The 16,463-nt window shown below is 38.6% G+C and overlaps 1 non-coding gene across 1 annotated transcript; it reads left to right on the forward strand.

The window, feature by feature from the left end:
- The first annotated feature begins 8,077 nt into the window (after nucleotides 1-8,077).
- LOC148579863 (small nucleolar RNA R71) lies at nucleotides 8,078-8,185 on the forward strand. Its single transcript, XR_015899219.1, has one exon. It is a non-coding gene; the product is annotated as a small nucleolar RNA R71 (small nucleolar RNA).
- The last annotated feature ends 8,278 nt before the right edge of the window (nucleotides 8,186-16,463 follow it).

Genomic DNA, 16,463 nt, shown 5'->3' on the forward strand with positions numbered 1-16,463 from the left:
GACCAGGAGAGGGGAAGCTAACGGCTAACTGGAAAGGACCGTACTGAGTCACAGAGGTACTGGGAAAAGGCTACTACAAGGTGTCCGAACTCGAGGGGTGAGAGCTACCAAGGTCATGGCACACCTGCAACCTAAGAAGGTATTATAGTTAGAGGTGATAAAAGATCTTAGGTCAAGGTGCACTCTTTTTCCTGAAAAGGTTTTTTAATGAGGCACCAAACCAAGATCTGTAAAATTGCCTGACTTAGAGGGGTAAACACTCACATGTATATATTTCATTTACTTATATGTCTACTTTCTATTGGAATAAAACTTTTCAGATTCTCTACAAAGTTTCTTTACCAAGACGCATTAATCTGAACGCAAAAATCCATCGCCCGATTACAAAGCTACAGGTTGGCAAGGTGAAAACCAAATTCACCGCCCGACCACGATGAAATTAAATTCATCGTCCGAAATTCTACAAAGGTTGGCAAGGTGAAAACAAAATTTACTGGCCGACTTAGACAAGGTCGACCAAGCGAGAACCAAACTCACCGCCCGACTTCGACAAAATCGGCAAGCGATAAACATATATTAATGCGAAAGCTACAAAAGTTATAAAAAGTAATCCATAGTAAGAGGCCTGACGAGGTCTAAGTAAAAATGGATTACTAAAAATAACTTAAGATGGACCGACATGAAGAAGTCAGACCAATTGACATAAAAGCGACAAAAGTTATAAAAAGTAATCCATAGAAAGAGGCCTGACGAGGTCTGAGTAAAAATGGATTGCTAAAAATAACTTAGAATGGACCGACATGAAGAAGTCGGACCAATCGACATGAAATCTACAAAAGTTATAAAAAGTAATCCATAGAAAGAGACCTGACGAGGTCTGAGTAAAAATGGATTACTAGAAATAACTTAGAAAGGACCGACCAAGAAGAAGTCAGACTGGACCAATCAAAGCGACAAAGTTATAAAAGTAATCCATAGAAAGAGGCCTGGCCAGCCCTAAGTAAAATGGATTACTAAAAATAACTTAAGAAGAATTGACAAGTGAAGTCGACCAACAGCTACAGATTGGACCGACAAGAGAAGTCAGACCAACGAAAGCTACAGCTCGGACTGACACGAGAAGTCAGACCAATGAAAAGCATGCGCTAGAAAGGACACAGCTCGACCTAAAAAGCCACGACCTCACAAAAAGCCATCAAAATTGTTCAGACTAAAAAAGTTCCATAAGAACATTAGCAAGTCATCGAACAAAACTAGCCCGAAAGGTCACTTCGACTAAAGCAGGAAACAAACAAACACAAAGGCAATCAAAGAGGTCGGACAGCAAAGTCCAACACTCTAAAGATTCCTGGAAGCATCAAAGGTTGCAAATAAACATACCAAAAAGCTACTACAATAAAAACTCAGAAGGCCACCCTTAGGTCGACCTTAGGAGTTCATAAGCATTTGTTTTTTCCTAAAGAAAGTTGCTAAGAAAAGAAATTGAAATGTCAAGGCCACACCAGGGCTCAATTACAAGAAAACAGAGTTTAAAAGCCCACAGATCGGGCTATACAAAAAATATATCAAAGAAAACTCATCAAAGGTTCAAACTTTCCCAGTAGCAGCATCTTGAGTTGAAGAAGGAGGAGGAATGATATTCACAGGAACAGCATCCACGGTCCCATCCTCACGATTGAGTATCTCATAATCTGGATCAGGTTAGGAACGGTCGACCTCGGTAGTAGGATTTGAAGAAGTCGTGATGGCAGAGGCTTTGACTGGCGGCACAGGGGGAGGATTTTCCTTTTCATCCTTATCCGGGGCAGGGACAATTTTACCATTTTCAACAATGTTATTCAAACTAAAAAGACTCAGGTCGAGCTCGGGAGCAAGAACTCGGACTTTAGCTTTTAGGTTCTCATATGCGTCAGTCACACTGCCCACAAGATGACCCTAAAGCTCAGCATAGTCAGCATGGGCCGACTCATGTCTCTCCCTGACCTCCAGCAGCTCGCCATAAGTTCGAGTATAACTCTCCTTCGACTTCTTGGCCATCTCCTCGGCCAAGTTCGTAGCAGCCTCTGCAGCAACAGCCCGGGATTTCTCCTTTTCTACATCTAGCTTCAGCTTGGCCACTTTGGGGTCTAGCTCATCCTTCAATCCCTTGATCCTGTCAAACTCCGACTTGGCTTCTTGCATAAAGGCCTTCGTCGCATGAACAGGAGAATCTTGGATTGAGCAAAACAAAGCCGCGCCCATATGCACCATCCGCACACTACTACTGGTAATAAAATCCAGGTGGTGTAGGATAGACACGTCATCCATGGAAAGTCGGCCATAAGGAGCGATCTGGTTATCCACAAACCCCACAGCATCAAAGTCAGGGGCATCCAGATTGAAAGGCTCAACAGTCCTTTGCTTCTTGGAGAGAGGACCGGCAGCACAAGGAGAGGCAGCACCAGAGGTCTACTGGGGAGGATCAGAAGAAGCCAGGCAAACCTGGGGAGTTGGTATGACCTTTCTCGGCCCAGAGGTGTCCGAGGTCGACCTCCTCAGAGTAATGTTTGAAGATCCCTCCCTGGAGCCTTTGGCCGAGATGTTCTGGGCCGCAGTCGCCTTCCTCGCCCTCTTAAAGGCTGGTGCACAGAATTTTGATTCACACTTTTCACAACTCCGCACAACTAAGCAGCAAGTGCACTGGGTCGTCCAAGTAATACCTTACGTGAGTAAGGGTCCATCCCACGGAGATTGTCGGCTTGAAGCAAGCTATGGTCATCTTATAAATCTCAGTCAAAGTATAGACTATTATATATTGCTGGAAAGCCCAGGAAGTCTACTTTCCAACGCAATTGAGAGCGCATCAATTGGATCTATGTAGCTCCAGAAAATCCACTTCGAGTGCAGAAGGGTCAGAATCCAACAGCATCTGCAGTCCTTTTTCAGCCTCTGAATCAGATTTTTGCTCAGGTCCATCAATTTTAGCCAGAAAATACCTGAAATCATAGAAAAACACACAAACTCATAGTAAAGTCCAGAAATGTGATTTTTGAATAAAAACTAATAAAAATATAATAAAAGTAACTAAAACATACAAAAAATATGTAAAAACAATACCAAAAAGGGTATAAATTATCCGCTCATCACAACACCAAACTTAAATTGTTGCTTGTCCCCAAGCAACTAAAAACAAAATAGGATAAAAAGAAGAGAATATAAAATGAATTTCAAATATCAATGAAGCTCAGTTCTAATTAGATGAGTGGGGCTAGTAGCTTTTTGCTTCTGAACAGTTTTGGCATCTCACTTTATCCTTTGAAGTTCAGAATGATTGGCATCCATAGGAACTTAGAATTCAGATAGTGTTATTGATTCTCTTAGTTCAGTATGTTGATTCTTGAACATAGTTACTTTATGAGTTTTGGCCTTGGCCTTAAGCATTTTGTTTTCCAGTATTACCATCGGATACATAAATGCCACAGACACATAACTGGGTGAACCTTTTCAGATTGTGACTCAGCTTTGTTAGAGTCCCTAGTTAGAGGTGCCTAAAGCTCTTAAGCACACTCTCTTTGCTTTGGACCACGACTTTAACCGCTCAGTCTCAAGCTTTTCACCTGACACCTTCACGCCATAAGCACATGGTCAGGGACAGCTTGGTTTAGCCGCTTAGGCCAGGATTTTATTCCTTTGGGCCCTCCTATCCATTAATGCTCAAAGCCTTGGATCCTTTTTACCCTTGCCTTTTGGTTTAAAGGGTTATTGGCTTTTTCTACTTGCTTTCTCTTTTTCTTTCTTTTTCTTCTCTTTTTTTTCGCCAATTTTTTTCTTTCTTCTTTTTTTCCTTTTTTTTCGCAAGCCTTTATTTTTCATTGCTTTTTCTTGCTTCAAGAATTATTTTTATGATTTTTCAGATTATCAATAATATTTTTCCTTTTTCATTATTCTTTCAAGAGCCAACAATTTTAACATTCATAAACAACAATATCAAAAATATGCACTGTTCAAGCATTCATTCAGAAAACAAAAAATATTGCCACCACATCAAAATAATTAGATTATTTTCAAGATAGAATTCAAAATTCATGTACTTCTTTTCTTTTGCAATTAAAAACATTTTTCATTTAAGAAAGGTGAAGGATTCATAGGACATTCATAGCTTTAAGACATAGACACTAGACACTAATGATCATGTAATAAAGACACAAACATAGACAAAACACAAAGCATAGAATTCGAAAAACAGAAGAATAAGAACAAGGAAATTAAAGAACGGGTCCACCTTAGTGATGGCGGCTAGTTCTTCATCTTGAAGATCTTATGGAGTGCTTGAGCTCCTCTATGTCTCTTCCTTGCCTTTGTTGCTCCTTCCTCATAGCTCTTTGGTCCTCTCTAATTTTATGGAGGATGATGGAATGCTCTTGGTGCTCCATCCTTAGTTTCCCCATGTTGGAACTCAATTCTCCTAAGGAGGTGTTGATTTGTTCACAATAGTTATGTGGAGGAAAGTACATCCCTTGAGGCATCTCAGGGATTTCTTGATGAGAAATTTCCTCATGCTCTTGTTGAGGTCCATGAGTGGGCTCTCTTGTTTGCTCCATTTTTTTCTTAGTGATGGACTTGTCTCCTTCAATGAGGATGTCTCCCTCTATGACAATTCCAGCTGAATTGTATAGGGTACAGATGAGATGAGGGAAGACTAACCTTACCAAAGTAGAGGGCTTATCCGCCACCTTGTAGAGTTCTAGAGATATGATCTCATGAACTTCTACTTCCTCTCCATTCATGATGCTATGGATCATGATAGCCCGGTCTATTGTAACTTCAGACCGGTTGCTAGTAGGAATAATAGAGCGTTGGATGAACTCCAACCATCCCCTAGCCACGGGTTTGAGGTCAAGCCTTCTTAGTTGAACTGGTTTGCCTCTTGAGTCTCTCTTCCATTGAGCTCCTTCCACACAAATGTCCCTAAGGACTTGGTCCAACCTTTGATCAAAGTTGACCCTTCTAGTGAAAGGGTGAGGATCTCCTTGCATCATTGGCAAGTTCAATGCCAACCTCACATTTTTCGGACTGAAATCCAAGTAATTCCCCCGAACCATTGTGATCCAATTCTTTGGGTTCGGGTTCATACTTTGATCATGGTTCTTAGTGATCCATGCATTAGCATAGAACTCTTGAACAATTAAGATTCTGACTTGTTGAATGGGGTTGGTGAGAGTTTTCCAACCTCTTCTTTGAATCTCATGTCGGATCTCCAGATATTCACTCTTTTTGAGCTTGAAGGGGACCTCGGGGATCACCTTTTTCTTGGCCACAACTTCATAGAGGTGGTCTTGATGGACCTTTGAGATGAATCTCTCCATCTCCTATGACTTAGAGGTGGAAGCAATTGCCTTCCCTTTCCTCTTTCTAGATGTTTCTCCGGTCTTAGGTGCCATTAGTGGTTATGGAAAAATAAAAAATGCAGAGCTTTTTCCACACCAAACTTAAAAGGTTTGCTCGTTCTTGAGCAAAAGAAGAAAGAAAGGAGTATAATAAGAAGAAATTGAGGAGATGGAGGGTAGTGTTGGTTTCGGCCAATGGGGTAGTAGTGTGTATGATGTGTGAGATTGATGGTTGTAAGGAGGGATATTTATAGGTTAAGGGAGAGAGGGAATTCGGTTATGAAGGGGTGGGTTTGGGAGGGAAATGGTTTGAATTTGAATGGTGAGGTAGGTGGGGTTTATGATGGATGGAGGTGAGTGGTGAAGAGAATATGGGGAAGGGGTTAGGATTTGATAGGTGAATGGTGTATGGGGAAGAGGTATTGATGTGATTGGTCAAGGGTATTTGGAGAATAGTGTTATGGAAATGTGTGAAGAAGAGGTGGGGTAGGTGGGGATCCTGTGGGGTCCACAGATCCTGAGGTGTCAAGGAATTCTGCTCCCTGCACCATTCTGGCATTCAAACGCCCTCTGTGTGCCAATTCTGGCGTTAAACACCAGCTTTGCTACCTTTCCTGGCGTTAAACACCAGTCTGCTACCCCTTTCTAGTGTTTAACGCCAGCCAGACATCCTTTCCTGGCGTTAAACGCCAGTCTGTCTGCCATTTCTGGCGTTTAACGCCAGCCAGACACCAGACACCCTTTTCTGGCGTTAAACGCCCAGAATGCTGCCCATTATAGCGTTTAACGCCCAGAATGCTGCCAGGATCGGCGTTAAACGCCCATTCTGCTATCCTTACTGACGTTTAAATGCCAGTAAGCCTGTCCTCCAGGGTGTGCTATTTTCATGCTATTTTTCATTTTGCTTTAATTCTGTAGCTGTTTTTATGACTTCACATGATCATCAACCTAAAGAAAACATAAAATAACAATGGAAAACAAATGTCTATAAAATTAAATATTATTAAATAACATTGGATTTCCTCCCAACAAAATGTTCTTTAATGTCAATAGCTTGACAGTGAAGCTCTTAGAGAGCTTCACAGAGACTTAGAGCTTAATGGTGGCCTCCCGACACCAAACTTAGAAGTTGAGTGTAGGGGCTCTGTTTGGCTCTGTATTGAGAGAAGCTTTTCATGCTTCCTCTCCATGGTTACAGAAGAAGATCCTTGAGCCTTAAACACAAGGTAGTCCTCATTCAATTGAAGGACTACCTCTCCTCTGTCCACATCAATCACAGCTCTTGCTGTGGCTAGGAAGGGTCTTCCAAGGATGATAGATTCATCCTCATCCTTCCCAGTGTCTAGGATTATAAAATCAGCAGGGATGTAAAAGCCTTCAACCTTCACTAAGACATCCTCTACAAGTCCATAAGCCTGTTTTCTTGAATTATCTGCCATCTCTAGTGAGATTCTTGTAGCTTGTACCTCAAAGATCCCTAGTTTCTCCATTACAGAGAGTGGCATGAGGTTTATACTTGACCCAAGGTCACACAGAGCCTTCTCAAAGGTCATGGTGCCTATGGTGCAAGGTATTAAGAACTTTCTGGGATTCGGTTTCTTCTGAGGTAATTTCAGTCACCCCAAAGCATTCAGTTCATTGATGAGCAATGGAGGTTCATCCTCCCAAGTCTCATTACCAAATAACTTGGCATTCAGCTTCATGATTGCTCCTAAATACTGAGTAACTTGCTCTTTAATAATATCTTCATCCTCTTCAGAGGAAGAATACTCATCAGAGCTCATGAATGGCAACAGTAAGTTCAGTGGAATCTCTATGGTCTCTATATGAGCCTCAGATTCCTTTGATTCTTCAATAGGGAACTCCTTATTGGCTAGTGGATGTCTATTGAGGTCTTCCTCATTAGAAATCACTGCCTTTTGACTCTCTCCAGGTTTGGCCACGTTAGGTATATTGATGGCCTTGCACTCTCTTTTTGGATTCTCTTCTGTATTGCTTGGGAGAGTTCTAGGAGGAGTTTCAGTCACTCTTTTACTCAGTTGACCCACTTGTGCCTCCAAATTTTTGATGGAGGACCTTGTTTCAGTCATGAAACTGAGAGTGGTCTTAGATACATCAGAGATTATGGTTGCTAAGTCAGAGAGGCTCTGCTTATAATTCTCTGTCTGTTGCTGAGAAGATGATGGAAAAGGCTTGCTATTTCCAAACCTATTTATCCCACCATTATTATTATTGAAACCTTGATTAGGCTTCTGTTGATCCTTCCATGAGAAATTAGGATGATTCCTCCATGAAGGATTATAGGTGTTTCCATAGGATTCTCCCATGTAATTCACCTCTTCCATTGTAGGATTCTCAGGGTCATAAGCTTCTTCTTCAGAGGAAGCTTCTTTAGTACTGCCGGATGCAGCTTGCATTCCAGTCAGATCCTGAGAAATCATATTGACTTGCTGAGTCAATATTTTATTCTGAGCCAATATTGCATTTAGAGTATCAATCACAAGAACTCCTTTCTTCTGAGTCATCCCATTATTCACAGGATTTCTTTCAGAAGTGTACATGAACTGGTTATTTGCAACCATCTCAATGAGTTCCTGGGCTTCTGCAGGCATCTTCTTTAGATGAAGAGATCCACCAGCAGAGTGGTCCAATGACATCTTGGACAATTCAGACAGACCATCATAAAATATACATAAGATGCTCCATTCTGAAAGCATGTCAAAAGGATACCTTCTGATCAATTGCTTGTATCTTTCCCAAGCTTCATAGAGGGATTCACCTTCCTTCTGTCTGAAGGTTTGGACTTCCACTCTAAGCTTGCTCAACTTTTAAGGTGGAAAGAATTTGGCCAAGAAGGCATTGACCAACTTTTCCCAAGAGTTCAGGCTTTCTTTAGGTTGTGAGTCCAACCATATCCTAGCTCTGTCTCTTACAGTAAAGGGAAAAAGCATAAGTCTGTAGACCTCAGAATTAACCCCATTGGTCTTAATAGTGTCAGATTTGCGAGAATTCAGCTAAGAACTGATGAGGATCTTCCAATAGAAGTCCATGAAACTTGCAATTCTGCTGCATTAGAGAAACTAATTGAGACTTAAGCTCAAAATTGTTTGCTCCAATTGCAGGAATTGAGATGCTTCTTCCATAGAAGTCAGAAGTTGGTGCAGTAAAGTCACCAAGCACCTTCCTTGCATCTCCACCATTGTTGTTATTTTTGGCTGCCATGTCTTCTTCTTTTTTCGAAAATTTCTGTAAGGTCTTCTCCAGAGTGTTGTGCTTTAGCTTCTCTTAGCTTCCTCTTTAGAGTCCTTTCAGGTTCAGGATCCGTTTCAACAAGAATGTTCTTATCCTTGTTCCTGCTCATATGAAAAAGAAGAGAACAAAAAAAGAAGAGAAATCCTCTATGTCACTGTATAAAGATTCCTTTATGTGAGTAGAAGAATAGAAGAATAGAATGAAGAAGGGAGAAGAAGAAGAATTCGAACACAGAGAGAGGGAGAGGGTTCGAATTATAAGTAGAAGAGAAGTGTTAGTAAATAAATAAAATAAATAGAAAGAGATGAGAGGGAGAGTGTATTCGAAATTTAAAATAGAATAAAAATATTTTTGTTTTTATTTTAAATATTAGTTAAAATTCAAAATTATTAAAAGAAATAAAATAAATTTGAAAACTAAATAAACTAATTAATTAAAAAGATTTTTAAAAAAGTTGTTAGTTGGTTTTCAAAAATTAGAGAGAGAGAGAGAGAGAGAGAGAAGTAGTTGGGTGGTTTTGGAAAAGATAAGAAATAGTAAACTTTTTTAAAATCAAGCAAAAAGTCAAGTAGTTAATTGAAAAAGATTTGAAAAATCAATTTTGAAAAGATAAGAAGTTAGAAAAGATTTTGAAATTAAATTTTGAAAAAGATATGATTGACATTTATTTTGAAAAAGAATTGAAGAAGAAAATAAAAAGATTTTATTTTTTTAAAATTAAACTTGATAACTTGACTAATACGAAACTAAAAGATATGATTCTAGAATTTAAAGATTGAACCTTTCTTAATAGGCAAGTAACAACTTGAAATTTTTGAATCAAAACATTAAATGCTAGCAATGATTTCAAAAATTATGAAATAAAAAAAAGATTTTGATTTTTTGAAAAAGATTTGAAAAGATAGAATTTTTAAATTGAAATTTTGACTTGAATAACAAGAAACAACTAAATTTTAAAATTTTTTACTAAGTCAACCCAAAATTTCGAAATTTATGAGTAAAATAAGGGAAAGATATTATTTTTTATTTTTGAATTTTTAATGAGGAGAGAGAAAAACACCACAATGAAACAAAACATAAAAATTTAAGATCAAAACAAGTAATGCATGCAAGAACACTTTGAATGTCAAGATGAACACCAAGAACACTTTGAAGATCATGATGAACATCAAGAACATATTTTTGAAAATTTTTAAGAAAAGAAACACATACAAGACACCAAACTTAGAAATTTTTAATGTTTAGACACTATGAATTCGAAAATGCACAAGAAAAACAAGAAAAGACACAAAACAAGAAAATTTAAAGATCAAACAAGGAAAATCATCAAGAACAATTTGAAGATCATGAAAGAACACATGATGAATTTTCGAAAATTAAAGGGAAATTAAAATATGCAATTGACACCAAACTTAAAATTTGACACAAAACTCAAACAACAAACATAAAATATTTTTGGTTTTATGATTTTATTAATTTTTTTTGTATTTTTTGAAATTATTTTGGAGAAAGAAAATAAAGAAATTCAAAATTTTTAATAAGAATTCCAGGATTCGTGTAATGTTAGTCTAAAGCTTCGGTCTAATAGAATTAGACATGGTCAAATGGCCAGCCAAGCTTTAGCAGAGCATTACATACAACATCCAAATTGATGGGAACCAAAAGGCTCTAGCAAAGATAAGTGGAAACCTCGGTCCAAAAGATTAGACATGGCTTAACAGCTAGCCAGGATTCAACATATCTCATGAAACTCTAGAATTCATTCTTAAAAACTCTTAAGAACAATTTTTTTTTTAGTTTTTCGAAAACTAAATTTTTTTTTGTTTTTTTTTTTGAAAATAAAAATAAAAAGAACTTAAACATAAAATAAAATTACCCAATCTAAGCAACAGGATGAACCGTCAGTTGTCCAAACTCGAACAATCTCCGGAAACGGTGCTAAAAACTTGGTGGGCGAAATTGTGATTCACACTTTTCACAACTCCGCACAACTAACCAGCAAGTGCACTAGGTCGTCCAAGTAATACCTTACGTGAGTAAGGGTCGATCCCACGGAGATTGTCGGCTTGAAGCAAGCTATGGTCATCTTGTAAATCTCAGTCAAAGTATAGACTATTATATATTAATGAAAAGCTTAGGATGTCTACTTTCCAACGCATTTGAGAGCGCGCTAATTGGGCTTTTGTAGCTCCAAAAAATCCACTTCGAGTGTAGGAGGGTCAGAATCCAACAGCATCTGCAGTCTTTTTTCAGCCTCTGAATCAGATTTTTGCTCAGGTCCCTCAATTTCAGGCAGAAAATACCTGAAATCACAGAAAAACACACAAACTCATAGTAAAGTCTGGAAATGTAATTTTTGAATAAAAACTAATAAAAATATAATAAAAAGTAACTAAAACATACTAAAAACTATGTAAAAATAATGCCAAAAAAGGTATAAATTATCCGCTCATCAAAGGCCTTCATAGAATCAGTGGTCTTTACCATTTTTGAAAACACAGCAAAAACCAGAATTGCAAATGAAAAAGGGATGGATTGATAAAACAAACAAATAAATAAGAAGAAAAGCCAGCAAAGAAATCAGCAAGCTACCCAATTCAGTTCGAAGAAGGGAGGGATCCCCCAAAAACCTCTTCGTGTCAAGATGGGGAGCTCTCCTCAATTTTCCTCTAGTACATGTACAAAAGCCTGTTCAACTTCATCCAACATTTCCCAAGTATACCTAGACACTACAACATTCTTTTGCCAGCATAAGGGGAAGGCAGGCTCATTATTCTGTTCCAAGAAGAAAGGCCGAGCTTCTTCAACAGCTCAGACTTTGAAATAATAGTTTTTGAAATCCCTAAATGATTCATCGTACATAGAAAAAACTTTTTTTTCCTGGGCAGCTCGGAAAGAAATCCAGGAAGCCTTCTTCTTAGCTGCCCCAGGCTTCGTCAAAACAAAAAGGTAAAGAAAGAGAGTTTGAGAAGGTCGGACATCCAGTTCTTCACACAATAGTTGGAAGATCTTTATGAAGCCCCACAAGTTCGGGTGAAGTTGAGAAGGAGCTACGTTGCAAGACCACAATGGGTCAGTCTCAAAGAAAGTAAAAGGAATGGTGATGTTTAGTTGGCTAAAAAAGTAATCATACGCATAAAAGAAGGGACGTTCCCCCAGAGTCAGAGAAGGAAAACAAACTCTCTCCTCAGGGTCAAGCACTACCAACTTGTAGTTTTTCTCCTGCTCTCTACTACTACAAATCCTATGATGCCTTCTAAGCTGCACGCAATACTCAGAATTGACCACAGAAACACACATTAAGACGAGGGAGTCCAGCCAGTCAGACATGCCCTCGGGGACTCTGGTGGACGTCTCGACAATATTTTTGCGAGAAGACATGGGTCAATTAGTCCTACAGTGAGAAAAAAGGAAAAATGGATTACTAATAAAAAAGCTCAAGAAAACAGCTCGGACAAATATGGAGATAGCTCGGGCAAAAAACATACAAACGTTAGAAGTCAGACACAGCAGTAAAAAGAAACCCTAGGACTTCCACCAAGGTCCAGGGGCATCCCTTGGAGGCAGTAATAAGGAAAGAACCTAGAAAGAAAGAAGTCAATAGTCTATCTCCTTAAAACATCTCTTAAAATACAAAACCTCCACCAACATCACTCTACACAAGCAGCAAGAAACCCATCATCGTCAAAACAGCCAAGCTACAGTCATCCTCTACCAACAGGCCAAACAAAGTGAACCCAGAGACAAGGGAATGTAAAGATGAAAAGAAACGAGAACAAGCGATAATCCTAAGGAAGCAAAAACTATCAACCACATGTCATAGCAAGAAAGTGCAAGAATCACAGTAAAGATACAAGCTTTATCAGGAAAACAGAAACAAAATACCAAAGAAAAAGACACAATCTTCTTCGAAGGAATCAAGAATCACAATCAGTAAAAACCACATACAACAGCTTTCTGCATACAAAAAGGTGAATATCAAAAAACATAAAAAAGAAAAATACCCACCTGTAAATGGAGAAGAAGCGAGCGCAAGGGAAAGATCAGGAAGAAACGGCGACAAATCCACACCAGCAAGAAGAGAAATACGAAGACACGAGAGCGTGAGAGAAACGGAGGGACCAGAGTAATGGCAGTGAATAACGAAGTAGAGGGAGACGAAGAAACTGAAAGCAAGTCTCTTTGAAATTCAAAGTAAAGATGCGAAAGAGGGAAAGAAGGAACGGCAAAAGGAATTAATAAGCATTAAACCCTCGCATGTTTCCAAGGAAACAAAAACACGCACAACAATTAAAAGAGGAAAACGATCCACATTCAAGCCACTAGTAGGAGTTCCACAACGAGATCGACAAAAATGCTCGAGCTTGGCTTCTCCAAAAGAGATCGAAGTCCAAAAAAGGCTCGACCTCAAAAGGAAGACCGCGCTCAAGCAGGGACACTGTTCAGGTCCTGGGTCGAGCTGTACGACCGGGGCTGGTTAAAAGACAAGTCGACCGACCTCTTCAGGTCTGGAATTCCCGACCTCTTCTCAAAGAGTTCGGCCAAATCACTACAGGGAGCCCAAGTAGGCCCAAATAAAGGGACATAGCCCAAATCTAAAGGCAACTAAAGCCTAGAAAGATAAAGGTGGTTCCCCTTGAAGATAAGATTACTTCACTCAGAAGATAAGATAAGATAACTAACTTATCTTATCTGGAAAAGTCAACCTACACTACTATAAATACACTAGAGCACCCAGGTATAACTCATACTCTAATTCTACTAAATACCTGCTTAAAGCCCATGCTAACTTAGGCATCGGAGTCTCTTGCAGGTACCACCACCCTCCGGTGACGAAGGATCAGTAGCAACCCAAGTCCAACAAGTCGGACACGTCAGCTCCAGCCACCACTACAGATCTTGACCGAGATCGACCTACAGTTTCAAGTAACCCTCGGAACACATATCCAAACATTCCTCAAACCCTTTCTCAACCATTTCCAAATCTCAATCATTTTCCAAAATTCAACCAGTTCCAATATCAAATTATTTTCAAATCGAACCAATTCTAATAATAAATCTCTTTTTAAAATCAAACCAGCTCAAATATTAAATCATTTATAAAATCAGACTAACTCAAAATCAAACCACTTCCAGAATAAATTTATTTTCATATCTCAAATTATTTCCAAAGTTGATTTCATTTACATTACCGAATTAACTCCAAAACCAAGAAAATCCACTTTTCATAATAACCAAGTAAATAACTTTTCAAACCAATTTCTTGTCAACAACCGTACACCACTCAAGCAATCAAGCAACCAATAATTCAGTCTAGCAAACAACCACATCCACAAGACAAACATAATTACAGAAGTATATTTTTTGCATCCATATCTATTTATAACAACTCTATAACATAAAATAAATTTTAAGAAAAACCCCTACCTCAATTTAGTCAAAGCTTAGTAGTTAGACGCATCAATTCCTCTTTTGTTTATTTTCAATTTTTACAGCAGCGACAACAACCTTGTTTATTTTCAGGCAATATCAACAGCAGCATCAAGAATCGCAGCGACAACACTTTTCTGACATAAATTGGAATTTAACGCAAAATTGATATTGAGTGGAATTAAAATAAATTCAGTAATGGAATATTATGATAAATTGAAACAGAACCAAATAATCTCACTACGAGAAACAAAGCAACAGGAATCTCTGAACCGATCAGGCGGCAGCTCCAGCAACTACCTCTAGTGACGGCGGCTACTAGAAGCTCCGGTGGTTCAACAACAACCTAAATTTCGACGCACAAATACCATAACTTAAACCTACGGTACCAACATCTCAGAATCTTGATGCACTATTTCGTGGTGCATTTTGTGCTGAATTGAGTGGTTTTTATCAACTTTTCTCACATTTATTCAATGAAATAGCATGGTTTCATGAATTTCTTCTAATTTGTGCTTAAGAGTGAAAACATGCTTTTTTGGGCTTTAATTTGCTAATTTTAATTCACCTTTGATTCCACTAGATGCCTTGATATGTTTGTTAGTGAATTCAGGTTGAAAAGGCTATGAATGGATCAAAGGAGTGAAGAGAAAAGCATGCAAAGTGGAGAACTCATGGAAAATCAAGGATTTGGAGTGCACACATCGACACAGACGTGTAACAGACGCACACGCATGAATGTGAAGTCGCATGGCGACGCGTACGCGTGACATGATGCATACGCGTGGGAAGTAAAAATGCCAATCGATGCGTACACGTGACCCATGCGTATGCGTCACAGCTCACACGTGACCTCATTAAAGTGAAAACGCTGGGGGTGATTTCTGAGCTTTCCAGGCCCAGATCCAACTCATTTTCTAAGCCTATTACATGCATAATTCAAGAGGAGTCAAGGGGGGAGGGGAGCACATAGTTGAGTTTTGATTATGCTTTAGTTAGTTTCTAGAGAGAGAAGCTCTCTCTTCTCTCTAGAATTAGGTTAGATGTAGATTAGGATTTCTTAGATATAGGTTTAATTCATGCTTTGATTTACTTTTCCTTTCTAATTTCTTATTCCTTTACCTTTGCTTTCTTAGTTTACTATTTTACTCTTTGTATTTGTTTACTTTGTTGTTGATGCACTGTTGTTCCTTTTATTTCCCTTTAATGCAATTTATGTTTGGTTTCTTTTATTGTTGATTTGATTTGTTGTTGTTAATTTCCTTGCAATTGGTAGTGTAGATTTACTTTTCTTGCAATCTTATCTTGCTTTCCTTTTATGCCTTCCAAGTGTTTGATTAAATGCTTGGAAGGATGTTAGAGTAGATTTTTGTGTTCTTGGCTTGGGATGGTAACTTAGGTGAACTTGAGTTGCTAATGTCCAAGTCTTGATAATTGCTGTCCATTGATTCTAGCTTCCATTAAGTTAATTAGTGAGGTGGCTAGGACTTATGAATTAGGATTGATATAGCTCATTTGACTTTCCTTCACTTGTTAGAGGATGACTTAATGAGATTGATCCTTACAATTATCATGTTGTGGTTAGTAACAAGGATAAAGATCCTTAACCATCAACCCTTGCCAAGACCTTTTTATCATTTGAGTTTCATTTACTTTCCTGCAATTTATCTCTCATGTCCTTTATTCAAAATCCCAAAATATGCATCTCATAACCATAACAAGAACACTTCCCTGCAATTCCTTGAGAGACAACCCGAGGTTTGAATACTTCGGTTATTATTTTTATTGGGGTTTGTACTTGTGACAAACAAATTTTTGATTGAGAAATTGTTTGTTGGTTTAGAACTATACTTGCAACGAGATTTTATTTGTGAAATTCTTTACCGATACACAATTTTCGCTCATTAAATTTCTAACAGATTATAACAGAACACTGATTTCAAGGGGTTTCGGAAACAAAATGCTTACCAAGAAGACAGGGGTTCCGACGGCAATTTTTGGCAACCACACCCACAGCAGCGCAGCTTCCAATAGAACCACATAGAGTGGAAATAACCTTCGAGCAACTTCGGTGAGCTTCATCAGCGGTGGTAAGAACAGCGGTCGCGACGGTCAGAGGCTCCAACAGCGGTGGTGAGATTCGGCGACGGCGGATCTGGCGGCGATAACTCACGAAAAACTGATAAACCCCAATTTTGTGGTTTATCTTGTGCTTAATTTGGGGGATTTTATCACCTTTTCCCACATTTATTCAATGAAATAGCATGGTTTTGCAATTCTCCCTTGATTTGTGCTTAAATGTGAAAACATGCTTTTTAGGCCTTAAAATAGCTAAATTCAATTCACTTTAATTTTATTCAATGCCTTTATTTGTTTGTTGAGTGATTTCAGGTTCATAAGGCAAGTATTGGATGG

This window comes from Arachis ipaensis, chromosome B10, assembly GCF_059453495.1.
Source record: "Arachis ipaensis isolate K30076 ecotype BB chromosome B10, ASM5945349v1, whole genome shotgun sequence".
NCBI classification, from domain to species: domain Eukaryota; kingdom Viridiplantae; phylum Streptophyta; class Magnoliopsida; order Fabales; family Fabaceae; genus Arachis; species Arachis ipaensis.